Genomic DNA, 20,415 nt, shown 5'->3' with positions numbered 1-20,415 from the left:
GCATCTCAATAATCGCAGTAGCACTGCACACACCCGGTGTTGTCTGCTATGTCATGGCCAGGACTTTCTCCCTTTGCCATCAGTCTTGTTGGCAATAATTGTCACCCACAAGAGCAAGGAAAGTACATTAATTAGGGTGTTGCAATGGGTGCAAGTTTTGTTCATGCCATGGTTGAAAAGCTGGGGCTGTGCATACACTGTGAAAAGTGAAAAGTGTATGTGTGTGTTGATTGAACTGTGTAAGGATATGGTGTGGCTCTGAATGTCAGGTAGAAGTTTGATTGATAGAGACTATTATTAGGTGAGTGATGAGCATGTATTGTGTATGCATTATTTGTGATGGGGATTCAGTGCATATGGTCAACGGGAGACTTATCAGAAGAGGGACTGTAACGATGTTTTTATTGACCTTGGCCATACGTGTGAGATTGTTAAACTACTCCGGCTCTGCTTCAGTATCCTAGGTGCTCAACTCCTGCTGCTGATCTTGTCAGTGACTTCCTTCCACTGCTGTTTCATAATGGACCCGATTAACTTTCTGGCCACATGCAGGGAAAGGATCTTTCTTCTCCTCTCCTTTTTACCCATTAAGAAAACTGAATGGCCACTCTCTGCCCTAATCCACCATTGCTTCAAGCAGCATTTCCATCCTTTGATTGACTTCCAATGGCAGCTGGGGGCAATGAACCCCCTGCTCTTTAAGAAGTGCAGGCACGGCATCAATCAGCATTTAGTAGCTTCAGCTGGCGCTAGCCACTCAAATGTTACATCCCATGGACATGTGCAAAGCCAATATACATCATGGTTGGTGCTGACAATATATTCATGAATAATTGAACCTGCATTGGGACAAGCAAGCTTAGGTGATTTGTGCATTGCAATTCCTGCTTCATTTTCCAGCTCCAATCAATTTCTCCATGACTGAATCAGTGAAGGGATGAATGGTTCAGTTTAAAGTGAAATTAGTTAAATGGAAATTCAGTGTGCTAAGTTGTGCCAGGAATCTGTCAGGTTAGGAATATCCACTTAAACCTTTGTGCTTGACTAATTCTGATAGTTTGCCATTACAGTTTACGTTTTTTTTATCCCGTTCTCCTGATATCTTTGAAGGTTAGCTTCTTAAAAAATGGAAACACTTTACATTATTCTGAAAGCCATGCTATTTGCATGAAATTTTATTAGTAAAATTTCCACTTGCTGAAATTTTCCATTGCCACAGCAAACTGAAATGGTTGTTTTACAAATATAAAACAATTGATAAAACTTGTCACACCACTTCTGCGTAATTATAACAAAACCATTGAACTCAATTTTCTTCCCACAGCAGCAGTAGGTTAGAAGCAGCTTTCCAACATTTTACCCCAGAGACCACTCCTCACAAGTGAAGTGGTTATTTTATTCAATGAGTGCCATCACAGTTGAGCTACATCCTCTTCTGTATCTGTGCATGAGCCATCTACCAGGACGCGCCAATGGGAGGCAACCAGCAAAGGAAATTAAGATTAATTCCCTAACCACTCTCCAATCGTGCATGTCAATTGGACATCTATAAAGTTGTCTACCTGAGATCAGCTGGCAACTCAAGGCCTAGTACATGAAAGTCAATGTAGAGCTTAAAGTGGTGGAGTAGTATACCAAAGGTCAGTAGTTTAAATCTCATCGTGGCACATTGCAAATTCAGTTCTATGAAACTGAACATAACTGGATGGCACCACTAAAATTAACTTTGAAAGCCGTTGGATTATTGTAAAAATCCAACTGGTCCAGAAGTGTTCTTCATCATTAATCATTAATATCTTATTTAAGCTGCCCTTCATAATTCCAGTCTATGTGGTTGATTTCCAATACCTGCTGAAGTGACCTGACAAGCCACTCAATGACAAAGAAATGAACCACCACAATGAAGGCCCTGTAGTTACTTTCTTACAGCCACCAGCAATGGGCATTAAAAGTGGCTTACTTGCACCAAATATGCAAGACAAATTAACTGCTTAAAAAAAATAAGGAACTTAAATTCACTTAGAACCTTCAGCATTTTGCAACAATCCGGGATTTTATTTTTTGCAGTATAGTCTCTGAGTTAATACATTCAATTTGTACACAGCAAGGTCCCACAGATGACAATGTGATAATGGCTGATAATCACTTCTGGACATATTGGTTGAGGGATAAATGTTACCCAGAGTAATTTTAGAGTTTATTGTGTGAACTTTACTCCACAAGTTCAAACTTCAATAAACTGCTTGTCCGAGCAATTTTTGTGACATTGGTATCACAGGATTTTGAGCAGATTAGTAATGCTGTCACTTTATTTTTGAAATAGACTGTGTTTCTGATATCCCACTAACATAGTTAGGTCATATTACATGACTATCCCATCTATGCAGGTTTAAATAATGCAGTGTGAGTAGAAAATCAATGTCACAAATTGCCCACTGAAGCAAAACCTTTAAAACGATTAAATGTTGAAACATATTTTCAATATCATTGTTGCTGAAGGGAATAAGGAAATAACAGGAGCACACACATTATTCTGTATCTTTGTCAGTATACTCTGTCTTGTATACAATGTAATAACATTTCTGGTAGCCCAGCACATGATGCAGAATTTTCCTCAGGGTAGATTGTTTCAGACATATTGCAATCACTACAGGAGAGTGGAAAAAAACATAATCCACCAGTGGTCTGAAACCGAACTTTCTAGTTGCTGGTTTAATTTCTGTATTCATATATTGAAATTTTTACTGAGCTGATTCTAAATGAAAATAAATAACCACAAAATGAAGAGAGTAGATGTGATCCAGTTTGAACTAAATGCAGATCAATCTTCATGATGCCACCAAAATGGGACAATACTGGTGCCTAGATATTCACCCCCAGTTTCTGGAACGAAATAGTACAGTGTAGTTGTATGTGCATAAGAGAATAACGAATTATACCTACATTAACTGAGCTGGCTGGTTCACAATAAATGCAGATCGTGACACATATATCCAGAAATTAATCAAAATATAAGATCCCAACATGCTATAAAAAAGTTTCTGCAATGTACAAGGTGTAAAAGGAAAAAGACAGGAAAGAGCTGGCATGAATTTGCTGAAATTTAACCTTTTCTTGTCAGAACCCCTGTGCTTCTGATTATCCACAGGACTCTGAAATTCACATTACAATAAGATCAGATTTCTTTATTAGTCATATGTACATCGAAACACACAGTGAAATGCACCTTTTGCATCGAATGTTCTGGGGCAGCCCACAAGTGTCGCCACGCTTCTGGAACCAACACAGCATGCCCACATTTGGAATGTGGGAGGAAATCAGAGCACCCGGAGGAAACCCATGCAGTCAAGGGGAGATCGTACAAACTCCTTACAGGCAGCGGCTGGAAATGAACCCAGGTCGCTGGCACTGTAATAGCATTACGCTAACTTCTACACTACCTCAGTTCTGAAAGGTCTAGATTCATTCCCAAAATCTTTGGAAATAGTTATAGTCAGATTGTTTTTGAGATGAAACCCATTAATCTGCTCTTCAGAATTGCAAACAAACCCAGAGCTAGTTCAATCAGACCACCACTGCAAGGCAAGGAATAGTTTGTTTACAAAATGACATTTCACCAGTAACATTAGAATGGTTAACTCAAGCTAATGCCACAAACAAATGAAATAAGGATACACACCAAAGTAGGGATGTCAGGGAAAATAGCGAACTTGTATTTTCTCACCTGCCGTGTAACTTGTGAATACAACATATATTGAAACTGCATTTTTGCACTTGAAATATAATCTATTTATGACAATAAAGTGTATTGAAATTGTATAAAAGGTGATGTAATGATGACACAAGCTATCACACAGACCTGGTTGTGAGGGGAGTGTGTAGCTTGGGCTGAATTCCTGTTTGATCTAGCCAAAGTAGGAAATTGGAGGGGCATGGTAGTTCAAACTTTTGTAGATGATCTAAGAGGAAGCTACAAATGTTAGCTGGCAACAGTTAACTGGATATCAGGTAGCATAGTGGTTAGCATAATGCTTTACAGCGCCAGAGACCCGGGTTCAAATCCGGCCGCTGTCTGTAAGGAGTTTGTACGTTCTCCCCGTGTCTGTGTGGGTTTCCTCTGGGTGCTCCAGTTTCCTCCCACATTCCAAAGACGTACAGGTTAGGAAGTTATGGGTGTGCTATGTTGGCGCCGGAAGTGTGGCGACACTTGCGGGCTGCCCCCCAAAATCACTACCCAAAAGATGTATTTCACTGTGTGTTTCAATGTACATGTGACTAATGAAGATCTTATCTTATCTTATCAGATAAGATCTCTCAGCTAAGTACTGTAGTGAAAAAAGGTGACCTAAATACTCCTCAGAAGTTATACCTAGAATTGAAGGAAGTCAGGATACTAGGATTTAGAAGAGTGAGAGATGGCTTGATTGAGACCTTAAGATCCTGAGGGGTCTTTACAGAGTGGTTGTGGGAGACTCTTTTGGGAGACTCTAGAACAAGGAATCACTGCTTACAAATAAGGGGCTCATCCATTTAAGACAGTGATGAGGTGATTTTGTTTCTCTCAGAGGATTGTGAGTGTCATCTTGAAGGGCAGTGGGAGCTGCAGAGATACGAACATACAAACTTCAAGCAGGAGGAAGTTATTCAGCACCACAATCCTGCTCTGTCACTTAATAAGATCATGGCTAATCTTATTGAAACCTCTGAATATTTTTAACCTTTGAATATCTTTAAAGCAGAATTTGATATTTTCTTGACAATAAGGCATAAAAGGTTATCAGGAGTAGGCAGGAATGCAGAATTGAGATTATGATCAGATCAACCAGGATCTTATGAATGGTGGGTCAGGCTCAAGGGCCAAGTGTGCTAGTCCTGCTCCTAGTTCTTACTTTCACATATATCAGATCGTCAGTAGATAGACCCTTGAGATTGTGGTGAATAGACAAGTTTCAGCTCAAGACAAAGGCTAGAGAGAGAGAGGCCACATGATGATTGTTTTATTCATTACTTGAATCTGGGCATCATTAGCAAGACCAGCATTTATTACCCATCCACTAAGGCCCTTGAGAAAGTGGTATGAGCCACCTTCTTGAACCACTGCAGTGTTGTCAGAGAGAGGAATTCCAGCATTTAGTCCCAGTAATAGCGAAGAATCAGGGATATAAATTTCCAAGTCAGTATGGTGCACAACCTGCAGTGGAATCCACCAGTGGGGATATTCCCAAGCACCTACTACCCTTGTCCTTTTTGGTGGTAGAGGATGCAGGCTTAGAAGGTGCTGTTAGAGTAGCCTGGACAAGTTATTGCGGTTCATTTTGTAGATGGTACACACTGCACTGGTGATGGAGTGGATGAGTGTTTAACTTTGTGAATGGGATACCTCTGAAGCAGGCTGCGTTGTCCTGGATAATGTTGAGCTTCTTGAGAATTGTCAGTGCTGTACACATTCAGGCAAGTGAAGAGTATTCCATCGCCTCCTGACTTGTCATAAAGTCATAGTCATAGAGTAGTCATAGAATCGGCCTGGGAGCTGTTGCAGCAGCAGGTGCCTCTCAGGTATGGTGAGAGTATTTAAAAAGCTTGTGTGCTTTGTGGACTTTTCTTTTACAGAATCAGCCCAGGAGATATTGGAGCAGCAGGTCCCTCACAGGTAGGGACAGAGTTTTTAAAAAGCTTAATAAACAGAGGTCAACTGAAGGGTTAAACAGAGTGTTGATTGATTGATTAGAGGGAGTTAGTACTTGAGATAATTGGCAGGGACAAATATAAGGAGGGGTAAATGAAGAAGATTGGCCAGTGAGGAGTGGCTCAGGGTAGGAGTGGAGATTTGAGGCTTTGGTTCCAGAGGTTTTAGTGAGCAGAGAGGTAAGGCTGGGTAAGTTCATTTAATTAATGTAGGAGTAGGTAATGAAGGCAGCAGTTAGAGCAGTTGTGTGCTCTGTATGTGGGAAGTCAGGGACAGAACACTTGTCCCTGATGACTACACCTGTAAAAGGTGCATCCAGCTGCAGCTCTTGACAAACTGAGTTAAGGAACTGGAGCTGGATGAACTTTGGAGCATTTGTTAGGCAGAGGCAGAAATAGGTATTTCAGGGAGATGGTCACCCCTAATAGTCATGAGGCAGATAGCTGGTTCTCTGTCAAGAGAGGGAATGGGTATAGACAGAAAGAGCAGAGCACCCCTGTGGCTGTTCCCATCAATAATAAGTATACTGTTTTGGATACTGCTGGTGGGGCTGACCTACCAGGGACAAGACGTAGTGATTATATCTCTGAGGCCAGACCTTCCTCCTCTCAAGAAGGAGGGTGGTAGTGATAGGGGATTTGATAGTTAGGGGGACAGAGGAGGTTCTGTGGGAGAGATTGAAAATCCTGGATGGCCTGTTGCCTCTCTGGTGCCAGGGTCTGTGATATCTCAGATTGAGTCCTCAATATTCTCAGGAGAGAGGGTGAGTAGCCAGATGTCATGGTCCATGTCAGGACCAATGATGTGGATAGGAAGGAAGAGGTGGTTCTGCAAAGAGTGTAGAGAGTTAGGTGTAAAGTTGAAGGACAGGACCTCCCAGGTTGCAATCTCAGGATTGCTACCTGTGCTGCATGCTAGTGAGGTTAGAAATAGGAAGATAATGCAGCTAAATATGTGGCTAAGGAGATGGTGCAGGAGGGAGGGCTTCATGTTTCTGGACAATTGGACTTTCCACCAGGGAAGGTGGGACCTGTTCTGATGGGATGGTTTGCACCTGAACTGGAGGGGGACTAACCTACTTGCAGGTAGGTTTTCTAGTGCTGCTGTTGGGGGGGGGGGGCTCTAAACTAGATTTGTGAGGGGAGGGGAACCAGAGTGTTAGAGCAGATAGTGAGGTGGTTAAAGGTCATGTGAAGACTGCATGTATAGACAAATCAAAGATTTGTATGTGATAAATATTTTCAGGTGCATCTATTTCAATGCAAGGAGTATTCTAGGTAAGGCAGATGAGTTTAGGGTGTGGATTGACCTGTGGGATTATGACATTATTGCTATTAGTGAGACTTGGATGCAGGAGGGGCAGGACTAGCAGTTTAATGTTCTGGGATTGTTGTTTTGGATATGATAGAGGGGGAGGAGTAGCATTACTAGTCAGGGAAAATATCACAGCTGTGCATAGACAGGGCAGCCCAGAGGGGTTGTCTACAGATTTCCTTATGGGTGGAGCTGAGGAACCAAGTATGACCACACTAATAGGGTTGTATTATAGATGGCCCAATAGTCAGAATTGGAGGAGCAGATCTGTGTAATAGTAGGGGACTTTAACTTTCCACATACTGACTGGGATTCCCACACTGTGAAAGGGCTGGATGGCTTGGAGTTTGTCAAATGTGTTCAGGAAAGTTTTCTAAATCAATATATAGAGGTACCAATGAGAGAATGCAATACTTGATCTCCTATTAGGGAACCAGACACTTCAGGTGACAGAAGTATGTGTAGGTGAACAGTTTGGGTCCAGTGACTATAATGTCATTAGTTTCAAGTTAATTATGGATGATAGATCTGGTCCTTGAGTAGAGGTTCTAAATTGGAGAAAGGCCAATTTTGTGGAAATGAGGAAGTATCTAGGAAGAGTGGATTGGGATAAGTTTTCTGGCAAGGATGTGCTCAGTAAGAGGAAGGCCTTCAAAGGTGAAATTTTGAGAGTGCAGAGTTTGCATGTTCCTGCCAGGATTAAAGGCAAAGTTAACAGACATGGGGAACCCTGGTTTTCAAGGAATACTGGTGACCTGGTTAAGAGGTATATAGTAGGTATAGGCAACTAGGCACTTGAAGAGTATAGAAAATGTAAGAAAATACTAAGAAGGAAATTAGGAAGGCAAAAATGAAGTTCCTCTGGCAGATAATGTGCAGGTTAAACCCAGAGGGTCTCTAAGCATATTAAGAGTAAAAGGATATAAGGGACAAAATTGGTCCCCTAGAAGATCAGTGGTGGGCTATGTATGGAGCCTCAGGAGATCTTAAACAGTTTCTTTGCATCAGTATTTACTCAAGAAACTGGCAGAGTGGATATAGAAGGAAGGGAAACAAGCAGTAGTGTCATGAACACAGATTAAAGAGGAGGTGCTTGCTGCTTTACAGCAAATAAAGGTAGATAAATCCCTCAGCTCTGACATGATATTTCCTTGGACTTTGAGAGAGACTGACTAGTGTAGAAATTGCAGGGGCCCTGGCAGATATGTTTAAAATGTCCTTAGCCACAGGTGTGGTACTGGAGGGAAGCTCATGGTCCATTTTTAAAAAAGCTCAAAGTAAACCAAGTAATTACAAGCAGGTGAGCCTGACATCAGTAGTGAGTAAATTATTGGAAGGTTTTCTGAGATCAGATATACAAATTTGGTAAACCAAGGGCTGATTAAGGATAGTCAGCATGGCTTTGTATGTGGTAGATCATGTTTAATGAATCTTGTAGAGTTTTGAGGAGGTTACCAAGAAAGTAGATGAAGGAAAAGCTGTGGATGTTGTCTACATGGACTTTAAGGCCTTTGACAAGGTCCCACATGGGATGTTAGTTCAGAAGGTTCAGACACTAGGTATCCATGGGGAGGTTCTAAACTAGATTAGAAATTCTGTGTGGGAGAAGACAGTGATAGTGGATGACTGTTTCTCAGACTGGAGGCCTGTGACTAGTGGTGTGCTTCAGGGATCTGCTGGGGCCATTGTCTATATCAATGATCTAGATGTGGTAAATTGGATCAGCAAGTTTGCTGATGACACTAAGATTGGAGGTGTAGTGGAGAGCAAGGAAAGCTTTCAAAGCTTGCAGAGGGATCTGAACCAACTGGAAGAATGGGCAAGAAAATGGTAGATGGAATTTAATGGACAAGTGAGGTGTTGCATTTTGGAAGGACAAATCAAGGTAGGACATACACAGTAAATGGTAGGGCACTGAGGAGTGAAGAGGAACAAAAGGATCTGGGAATTCAGATACATAATTCCCTGAAAATGATATTACAGATAGACAAGGTTGTAAAAGCTTTTGGCATCCTGGCATTCTTAAATCAAAGTACTGAGTATAGGAGTTGGGATGTTGTGGTGAGGTTGTATAAGTCATTGGTGAGGCCAAATTTGGAGTATTGTGTGCAGTTCTGGTCACCTAACTATAGGAAGGATGTCAGTAAGATTGAGTTAGTAGAATGTTGCTGGGTCTTCAGGAGTTGAATTACAGGGAAAGATTGAACAGGTTAGGACTTCATTCCTTACAGCATAGAAGAATGAGGGGAGATTTGATAGGTTTACAAAATTTAGGGGTCTAGACTAAATGTAAGTAGGCTCTTTCTAACTAGATTAGGGGAGAAGTACAAGAGGACATGGCTTTAGGGGGAAAGGTTTGGGGGAGCCACTCAGTGGTGGGAGTGTGGAATGAGCTGCCATCTGACATGGTAAATGTGGGCTCACTCAATTTTTAAGAATAAATTGGATAGATACATGGATAGGTCTGGAGGTCATGGACTGGGTGCAGGTAAATGGGATTAGTGAAATAATGTTTTGGCACACTAGAAGGGCCAAATGGCCAGTTTTCTGCTGTAGTGTTCTATGGTTCTACTACAGCACAGAAATGGCCTTCAGCCCATCTACTGCATGCCAACTTGATCTGCCTGGTCCCTCTAACTGCTCCTGGACCATATTCCTCCCAACCCCTCCTATCCAAACCTCTCCTAAATGTTACAATTCAACCAGTGTCTGCCAATTCTGCTGGCAGCTCATTCCACACTCACCACCCTCTGAGTAAAGTTCTTCCCCCCCCCCCCCCCAATTCTCCTTGTATATTTCACCTTTCACTTAAACCTATGACCCTGAATTCTAGTCTCTTCCCCCCCCCAACCTTAGGGTGAATGCATGCATGCCTTTTCCCCTATCTATACCCCTCATAACTTTGTATATCTCTAAGATCTCCCCTCATTCCCCTGCACTCTAAGGAATAAGACCTAATCTATTCAACTTTCTCTATAATTCAGGTCCTTGAGTCCCAGCAACATCCTTGTAAATTTTCTGTGCACCCTTTCAAGCTTATTGATATCTTTCTTGTAGATAAGTAACTAGAACTACACATACAACTCCAAATTTGGCCTCACCGATGTCTTGTACAACTTCAGTATAACATCCCAACTCCTGTACTCAATGCCCTGATTTATGAAGGCCAATGTGTGAAAAGCTCTTTACTACCCTATCTATGACACTTTCAAAGAAATATGGACCTGTATTCCCAGGTCCCTTTATTGTACCACACACCTTGGAGCCCTGCCATTCACTGCAAGTCTTACCCTGGTTTGTCCTCCCAAAGTGCATCACCTCAAATCTGCATTAAATTCCACCTGCCATTTTTCAGCCTAAGATCATGCTGCAAGCTTTGATAGCCTTCCTTGCTGTCCACTACAGCCTCAATCCTGGTGTCATCTGCAAATTTGCTGATCAGTTTACAACATTAGCATCTAAATCATTAATATAGATGATAACAACAGACCCAGCACTGATCCCTGCAGCACACCACTAGTCACAGGCCTCTAGTCAGAGACAACCATCTACTACCACTCTCTGGCTTCTCCCACTAAGCCAATGTTGAATCTAATTGGCTATTTCATCCTGAATGCCAAGCAATTTAACCTTCTGGACCAGCCACCCATGCAGGACTTTGTCAAAGGTGTTGCTAAAGTCCATGTAAAAAAAAAAAACACCCACCATCTTTCCCTCATTGACCTTCTTGGTAACCTCCTCAGAACTATCTAAGATTGGTTAGACGTGACCTACCATGCACAAAGCCATGTTCACTATCCCTAATCAGGCCCTTTCTATCCAAAAACTCATATCCTGTCCCTTAGAATACCCTCCAATAATTTACCTATGATTGATTTCAGGCTCACCAGTCTGTAATTTCCTGGTTTATTCTTGGAGCCTTTCTGAAACAATTGAACGACATTAGCTGTCCTCTAGCACCTCACCTATGACTAAGGATGTTTTAAATTGCCTGACCTGCTAAATTTCTCCAGCACTTTTTGTGTATTGCTCCAGATTCCAACATATGCAGAATTTCTTGTGTGGTTATTTTAAATATCTCTGCTGGGGCCCCTGCAATTTCTGTGCTAGCCTCCCACAAGTTTTGAGGGGTCACCTTGTCTGGCCCTGGGGATTTATCTACTTTCATTTGCCTCAAGATGCCAGCACCTCTTCTGTAATCCAGATACAGTCCTTGACCTCACTACTCTTTTGCCTCAGTTCTATAGTCTCTATCTGTCTCCAGAGGAAATATGGATGCAGAAAAAAAATCTCCCCATCTCTTTCAGCTTCATGCATAGATGACCACGCTGATCTTCAAGAGGACCAATTTTGTCCCTTGCTACCCTTTTGCTCTTATTATAGTGATAGAAACTCTTGATTCTCTTTCATCTTATCTGCCAGGGCAACCCCCTGTCCATTTTTTGCCCTCCTGACTTCTCTCAAGTGTTCTTTTGCGTTTCTTATACTCCAAGTGCCTCATTCAATCCTAACTGTCTTTATCTGATGTTTCCTTTTTCTTTACTAGGGCCTCAATAAGGTTCCCTAAACCTGTTAGCCTTGCCTGTTATTCTAACAGGAACATACAGATTCTGTAATCTCAATATTTCACTTTTGAAAGCCTACCAGATCTCTTCTGATACCATCAAAATTGGCCTTACTCCAATTTAGAATCTCAGCTCAAGGACCAGTCCCATCCTTCTCCATAATTATCTTGAAACTAATGGAATTATGATCACTAGATCCAAAGTGTTCCCCTACATGCACTTCTGTCATCTGTCTTGTCTTGTTCCCTAAGAGGTGATCTGGTATTGCACTTTTGTTGGGACCTCTACATATTGATTGAGAAAACTGTCCTGAACACATTTGACAAACTCTATCCTGTCCAATCCCTTTACAGTATGGAATCCAAGTCAATATGTGGAAAGTTAAAATCACCTACTATCTCAATCTTTTTTGCAAACTGTCTGCTATCTCTCTACAAATTTGTTCCTCTAAATTCTGCTGACTATTGAGAGGTCTATAATATAGTCCCATTAACATGGTCATCCCTTTCTTATTCCTCAGTTCCACCCACTACCTCAGTGGATGAGCCTTCCAGTATGTCATCGGAGTACTGCCATGACATTTTTCCTGATGAGTAATGCCACCCCTCCCTCTGTCACATCTAAAACATCAAACCCCAGAACATTGAGCTGCCAGACCCACCCCCTCTTTAACTAAGACTCTCCTAATGGCTACAACATCAATTCCATGTGCTGATCTATACTCATCTGCCTAACCTACAATATTCTTTACATTGAAATAGACACCTCATAACATTAGTCCCACTATACTCATCAGCCAGTCAACTTCTGTCTTTGCTTGTAGGCTTAACATCTACTGTCCCCACAGCCTCTCCACTTGCTGCCCTGCCACTCTGGTTCCCAGCCCCTGCAAATCAAGTTTAAATCCCCATAAGCAGCACCAGCAAACCTCCCTGCAAGGATATTGGTCCCCCTCCAGTTCAAGTGCAAACTGTTCTATTTGTACAGGTCCCACCTGTGCTGGAAGAGAGCCCAGTGATCCAAAAATCTGAAGCTCTCCCTCCTGCACCATTTCCTTAGCCAAAATTTGAACTGCACTACCTTCCTATTTCTTGCCTCACTAGCATGGTTAGCAATCCTGAGATCACCACCCTTGAGGTCCTGTCTTTTAACTTAGCACCTAACTCCCTGAACTCACTTTGCAGGAGCTTGTTAGCCTTCCTGCCTATGTCATTGGTACTGATGTGGACAACAACTTTTGGCTGCTCACCCTTGAGTGCTGTGGACTCAATCCAAGACATCTCTGAACCTAGCACCTAAGATGCATCATACTATCCTGGAGTCCACAGAATCTCCTACCTGTTCTCCTAGTATAAATGGATCCCCTATCACTACTACACTCCTCTTCACCCCTTCCAGACTAAGTGCCAGAGACCTGGTCACTGTGGCTTTCCTATGGTAGGTTGTTCCGCCCTCCCCCAGTCCCCCCAACAGTATCTAAAATGATATACTTGTTATTGAGGGGAACAGCCACAGAGGTACCCTGCACTGACTGCCTATCCCCTTTTCCCCTCCTGACAGTCACCCAGCTACCTGCATCCTGCAACCTAGGTGTGACTGCCTCCCTGTAACTCCTGTCTATCATCTCTTCAGGTTCCTGAATGGTGGAGTTCCAGTTCCCTCTGTCTGTAAGGAGCTGCAGCCAGATGTGCTGCTTGCAGGTGTAGTCATCAGGGACACTGGAGGTCTCCCTGATTTCCCACATCATGTAAGAGGAGCATATCACTACCATTTCACTGCTCTAGGGTGGAATAAGAGAAAAACCAAGACCTTGCCTGAACCTCACATTAGCCTCTGCCCACTGTAGCCTCCTGAACCAAAGCCAAGTTAATGATGACAACAAAATAAAATAAAAACCTTACTTGTTCTTATCTGCCTCTTTCTCTGAAACCTTTTTTCCTAGCAAGCTGCTACTCTCCAAACTTGGACCACTTACTGTCTCTTCAAGCCAAAGCCTCAGCTCCCCACTCTAACACTGTCCACTCACAATAGCCTCTCCATGTGTTTTATAGATACTGGAAATGCCTCAGGGTGTCAGGATGCCTCAAACTGAGGACTCGGTGTTTTAACCATGGTGTTTGTAGTTGGGTCAGTAGTGATCCCCACCCAGGATGTTGATGGTGGGGGACTAGAAGACAGTAATGCCATTGAGTATCAAGGATGAATGATTAGAATCTGTCTTGTTGGAGATGGTTATTGCCTGGCACTTCTGTGGCATGAATGTTACATGCCACTTATCAGCCCATGCCTGAATGAATGTTCTTTTACTGAACAGTGGGAATGGAAATAAACATTGTACAGACAGCACAAAACACCCCACTTCTGACCTTGTGATGAAAGGAAGAATATGACTGAAGCAGCTGAAGATGTCTGGACTAGAAAGCTGCCCTGATGAACTCCTGCAGTGATGTACTGTGACAATGAGATTTGACTTCTAACAATCACAACAATCTTCCTTTATGCCAGGTACAACTCTATGCACTTGACTAAAGTCCAGAGTGATTCAGCTCTTTTCATGTTTGGAGCAAGATAGTGATGAAGTCTAGATTGAAGTGATCCTAATCCTGGCAAAATGCAACTCAAAATCAGTGTGTAGGCTATTGGTGAGTAAATGCTGTTTGAGAGCACCTTTGACAACTGCTTCCATAACAGTTATTGCATTGTTACTGTGATATCTCAACTAAAGATCACCACAAGGTAAGGAATTCTGCTCTTTTGTCACTTATGAAAACCCTGGGTCAGCTCCTTTACAAAAGGCTAAAGTTCATTCACGACCCATTGTAAAGTGTAGGTCTTCAGGGGAAAACACTCATCCTATATTATTCAGTGTTTCACACTGCCTCAAATCCATTCCACTGACTTTAATGTAATTGAGTTTTGAAGGCAGTGTAAAAGCTTTGCCTCCACTATATGATGTGGTTCATACTACTCACCAGGAACATATTTGTAAGCAGTATGTTACACAGATGTTATTGGCAACATCAACAACTGATCTTTATGTGAAATTATGGCAGAAGGAGTGATAATTTAAGAATATAGATTTGGAATAAATGGCAAAAGAACCAGAGAAGAGATTTCTTTTGTTGCAGTGAGTTGCTTTGACTGAATACACTGCCTGAAAATATATTGAAAAGAGTTGCATTGGTAACTTGCAAAAGAGAATTGGATATTTCACTGAAAAGGATAGGCTATGGGAAGAGTGAAAACTTAATTCTTTGAAAGAGCTGTAAAATTGATTTAATCGCAAACATTATTGGGTAAATGGGCTCTTTCTGTGCTGTACTATTCTATGCTAGAACATTGGAGGGAAAATTTTCAGTTGCTGAAGCATTGGAGAACTTTATATTGCCTGCCAATAATGTTAGAAGAAAATAAACATTTGTGCAACCATGTTCAAGAATGACTGGAAAATATGTCCAAGCGTTAATGCATGTGAGCAGCCTTCCACCAATTTGGCAGCAAGGTAAACAAAATCACAAGAAAGATGAGCAGAAAGGTATATATTAGAATGGTTAACAAACGTATGTTTTTGGTCTCATTTACATTTTTAAATTTTGTTTGGAATACTTATTTGGTTTTGTATTCATGAAAGTGTATTTGGCACCTCTGTTCAAATTAGAACATCCCTGGATTCAGTACTGAGTGCAGTTGCAGAGTGAGAGGTTAGATGTGCCTGCATCCAGGTATGGACTGGCCATCTGGCAGTTCTGGCAAGTGTCAGAGAGGCTGATGCACCCAAGGGTCAGTGGGCCAGTTTTCATCAAAATATTAAATGAAACAGCAAATGTCAAAATAACAAATATTCCATCCACTCCTTGTTTTTATTTCATTTGCTCTGATTTGTGTGTTATTTATGAAGTCCCTGTTGCTAACTCATACAAAGCCTTGCATTTTAATGAGATTTCACCTGTAATTTCCATCAAAAAGCTTAATTGATTGTCCAATCATGGAAAAAATAGGATAAGCTTGAACTGGCTAATCCTGAGCACTGTCATAAATATGGACAATAAAATATCTCAGAAATAAGGAGGGGCACAGAAAATCAGAAACACAAAACTTGGGAGACTACAAAGGCTTCATGTATGAAAATGTTTTACCCATTGGACTAAAGGAAGCACTTTCACTGAAGATATTCCAGTGTCTAGAAATGAAAATGGCACCAAAACACACACTCCTCAGGAAGAGGTAAATGTTCTTATTGAGGAAAGCAAGCCAGAACAGGTGAAAAGTGTCAAGAAAAACAATTTGTGAAGCATACAGGTTGAGTGGCTTCAATTACTTTACATGTTTTGTATAACTGATGAACACAGGGCTATAGACATATGGACTTTAGTAATGTGTTTAACAAAGACCCGTGTGGTAAGCTGCTGCAGAAGGTTAAGTGAGATCCAAGGCCAGCTGGCTAATTGGATCCAAAATTGGCTTGGAGGTAGAAGCAGAGTGTATTAGAGGAAGGATGCTTTTCTGATTGGAAGTGTGATTTGGATAGGTTGGGTAAGTGGGCAGATACTTGGCAGATGAAGTTTAATGTGGATAAGTGTGAGGTTATCCACTTTGGGAGCAGGAACAGGAAGGCGGATTATTATCTGAATGGTGTGGAGTTAGGTAAGGGGGAAATACAAAGGGATCTAGGAGTCCTTGTTCATCAGTCACTGAAAGTGAATAAGCAAGTGCAGCAGGCAGTGATGAAGGCTAATGGAATGTTGGCCTGTATTACAAGGGGAATTGAGTACAAAAGCAAAGATTCTTTTGCATTTGTACAGGGCCCTGGTGAGACCACTCCTGGAGTATTGTGTACAGTTTTGGTCTCCAGGGTTAAGGAAGGATATCCTGGCTATAGAGGGCGTGCAGCATAGGTTTACGAGGTTAATTCCGGGGATGTCGGGACTGTCTTATGCTGAGAGGTTGGAGAGACTGGGATTGTACATGCTGGAATTGAGAAGATTGAGAGGGGATCTGATTGAAACATACAGGATTATTAAGGGATTGGACAAGATAGAGACAGGAAATTTGTTCCAGATGTTGGGGAAGTCCAGGACCAGGGGGCATGATTTAAGAATAAGGGCTAGGCCATTTAGGACAGAGGGGAGGAAAAACTTCTTTTCCCAGAGGGTTGTGAATTTGTGGAATGCACTGCCTCAGAGGGCAGTGGAGGCCAGTTCTCTGGGCACTTTCAAGAAGGAGCTAGATAGGTTTCTTATAGGGGAATCAAGGGATATGGGGACAAGGCAGGAGCAGGATTTTGATTGTTGAGGATCAGCCATGATCTCAAAATGGCGGTGCAGACTCGAAGGGCCGAATGGTCTACTTCTGCTCCTATTGTCTATTGTGTGATCAATGGTGTATTGTAGGGATTGGTGCTGGGATCTTTGCTGTTTGTGATATACATTAGTCTTAGAGGTGAATGCAAGAGGAATGATTGGTAAGTTTGTGGATGACATGACAATTGATGGAGTTTTGGATAGCAAGGAAGGCTCTGGCTACAGCAGGATATCACACTGGTTGGGCTACACTTGAACTATTGTGTAATTCTGGTCTCCTCACCACAGGAAGGATGTGGTTGTGCTGGAGAGAGTGCCAAGGAGATTCACCAGGATGCTATCTGGATTAGGGGACTTTATTTGAGGAGAGATCAGATGGGCTGGATATGTTTCCCTGGAATAAGAGGTTGTGGTGACCTGATAAAGGTGTAGAAAATTACAAGAGACATGGGGTAGATAGTCAAAATCTTTTCCCATGGTAGTGGTATCAAAGCAAAGAGGGCATAGATTTAAGGTGAGAGGAAGGAGTTCTAAAGCAGCAACAAACTACTGGAGGAACTCAGCAGGCTGAGTAGCATCTGTGGGGGGGGGGGGGGGGGGGGGGGGGAGGAATTGTCAACGTTCCTCCAGATTCCCAGATCTGCAGTCTCTGTCTTGAGTTTTAACAGGGATTTGAAGGGAAAGTTTTAAGTAATTGATATCAGGAACTTGCTGCCAGAGGAGGTTATGGAATCAGATACAATCACTATGCTTGAAGATATTTAGACCAACACTTAAATAGGTAAAGCATGGAAAGATACAGATCTAATGCAGGCAAATGGAATTAGTGGAGATGGGCAAAACAGTTACTTAATTCAGAAAACAATGAATTTAAGAGCAGAGGCCTCGGAACTTATGGCAATTTCACTCAAAAACAATCATTCCTCCAAAAAATACAGCAGTGACTGTTACCTGCAAGTTGTTCACTTACAGAATTCTGGTCACCAGAAATAAAACCAGGAAGTTCTGGAAACGTATTTAATGTTTCAGGTTCACTTTTTCTCTGCCAATGCTGCGTGACCTACTGAGAATTTCCAGCACTTTTTTACTTCAGATTTCTGGCATATATATTCATTTTTTTCTTTGATTACTCTGGTTACCAAACTTGACTGACAGGGGAAATGTCCAATCAGCTCCAATTTAGCCAAGGACAATACAATATGGGATGATCACTGTTAACCTACTGGCAATAACATTCTCTTCCACTTTAGAAAGTAAGCCTGTATGCAGTTCTGGAAAAAATTAACTTGAATTCTACAGTGAATTCCATACTATTGTGCTTCTGATCCAGTGATCTCATGGAGTGCACTGTCTTCAATCCAGCACATCACCCACATTTGTATCTTGTGCATTTTCCATGTCTCTGCATGCCTTTTGCAGCTCTGCAGTACCAATCAACCTCATAGCCAGACCACTGTAGCTGTCCTGTGAGACAGGGCAATGAGAAATGACAAAGCCTCAACCAGCAGATGCTGAGGCCCTGCTTCTGGATTTTTGATAGACAATCAGACATTTAAAACTATTGAATTATTTTTATATAATTACATGAAAAATGAAAAGAATTCAATTGCACATCAATCAATTTAGTTACATATAGTTTAAATAACCAGAAATCGATAATAAGAACATAAGCTAAAATAAAGAAATAAACTGCATGCCTGCACTCACCTTTTTAATTGAAGATAGTGAGCCCATTTAAATAAATGTTATGCTACAGATGACAGCCATGGCAAAGTGCATTCTCAGTTCAGGATGTTTGTGCTCTACTCTGGACACAGTGCTGAATCCAGTGATAGAGATGGAGGTCAGATGTCAGTGCATCTGACCTCCAGCTCATCTTGGACATCTGTTTCGATGCATAGTTGCAGATGTCAGATGAGCTGATCAGTAAGGATATTGTTGGTAGTTTTCCACTGAACTATCAGCCTAATGTTATCAAGACATCAATATACTGTATGGGCTGTAGTTCAGTTGCATTTCACTTTAAATAGCTCCAGATTTTACAAGCTGCCTGATGGTGATTTGTAATTTGAACAAATTGGTTCTATCACAGAATCTCCAACTTTTCTAATTGTGGATTTCTAATTTTAGATGTTCTGCTTGGAATGAAGAATGAAGTTGAGTTCTAATGGCAGCTTTCACAACCTCAGGACATCCCAAGGATCCTAGCAGTCACTTGCGTACATATTGCCCTTTAATGAAGTAGGGCAATGTCACCACTAATTTAGCTGCAGTTAGATCCCACAAATAAAATCAAGATAACTAGCTAGAAAAACCAAATTAGTGGTGCTGGTTAAGAAATAAATCTTGCCTGGATACTAGCAACCTCTCCTATTCTTGTTCTTTTGAAGGTATTACATTAGCTAAGAAACAAATTGTCTTCAGTTTAACAATCCAGTGGGCAGCACCTACAATACAGCACTCCCACAGTACAGCACTAAGGTAATTAGCTTGTTGTAGGTATTTAGGACTCAAGTAGAAATGGTATGGAATTAAAACTGACTCTGATCATCATAACAATGTCCTACAAGATTACTGCTATTAGCTAATCAATTTATTATCAGACTCCTTTTACTTTCAATTCAATCCTTTATCAACTTTACAACTTTCTTCATGTTGTCAACTTTCATGATGAATATAACTCCTGTAAAGAATTATTTTAGATTTTTTTTAAATGCTTTGAAGCTTTAGTGCATCACTTCCAAAAACTTCCACAATCTTTTTATGCTTTACCTGTTTTACATGAGAATATGCCAACTTGGATTTTTTTGCCTTTTTTCCATTTGATGTTCTTAAGTTCATTCCCCCAAATGAAGTCTATTTCCCAACTATAAATGTCACACAACTAAGTTGGTAATTCCCCAAGCATCATTGTGACCTTTTTAAATGATTGTGATCACATTCAGTATTTTGTAATCATGTAGCACCATACTTCTATCCAATAACATGAAGCCTCATTTCTTTCATCAGTCATAGCTTGTTTATGCTAAGCTAAGGCCCACACCTGGTTCTATATGTTGTAGTCCTGCAGCAATGAGATAACTGCAGTTGATGGCATATAATGATTTTCAGGAGGCATTTGTTAAGGTGCCATGCAAGAGATTCACTGTACAGATTAGTATTGAAAAGAATGTTGTGACATGCATAGCAGAATGTTGATGACAGAAGTAAAGGCTAGTAGTGAATGTATATTTTAAAGATGTGAAAAATGTGCGTGATAATGAACCTCAGAAATCCATGCTGTGATCTTGTTTTCCATTTATATTAATGGATTGTAGATGGGCACAAATTATTTATCACAGGAGCAGTGTCAATGATTGCTGAAGTAAAAGGTTCATCAATTTGTTGACAGATGTAACAGCACATCCTTCTGAAATTTAGTGCCATTGAAGTTTAATACTTCTGACCAAGAATGAACTTCTAGGCTGGAATTCCTTAAGTATGATCTCTGGACTCCATTTTACTAAATCCCAGATCACCTTCAGCCAGATTACTAAAGGTTATATACTTG

At 41.3% G+C, this 20,415-nt stretch overlaps 1 long non-coding RNA gene across 1 annotated transcript; it reads left to right on the top strand.

Annotated features, from left to right (window-relative positions):
- The first annotated feature begins 5,791 nt into the window (after positions 1–5,791).
- LOC127576231 (uncharacterized) lies at positions 5,792–19,354 on the top strand. The gene is made up of 3 exons (XR_007957190.1): positions 5,792–5,865; positions 14,071–14,207; positions 18,996–19,354. It is a non-coding gene; the product is annotated as an uncharacterized LOC127576231 (long non-coding RNA).
- Positions 19,355–20,415: the final 1,061 nt, after the last annotated feature.

Source organism: Pristis pectinata, chromosome 11 (genome assembly GCF_009764475.1).
Source record: "Pristis pectinata isolate sPriPec2 chromosome 11, sPriPec2.1.pri, whole genome shotgun sequence".
Classification (NCBI taxonomy): Eukaryota; Metazoa; Chordata; class Chondrichthyes; order Rhinopristiformes; family Pristidae; genus Pristis; species Pristis pectinata.
Note: the sequence above shows the minus strand (reverse complement) of the source record. Positions and strands in the feature narration are given on the sequence as shown.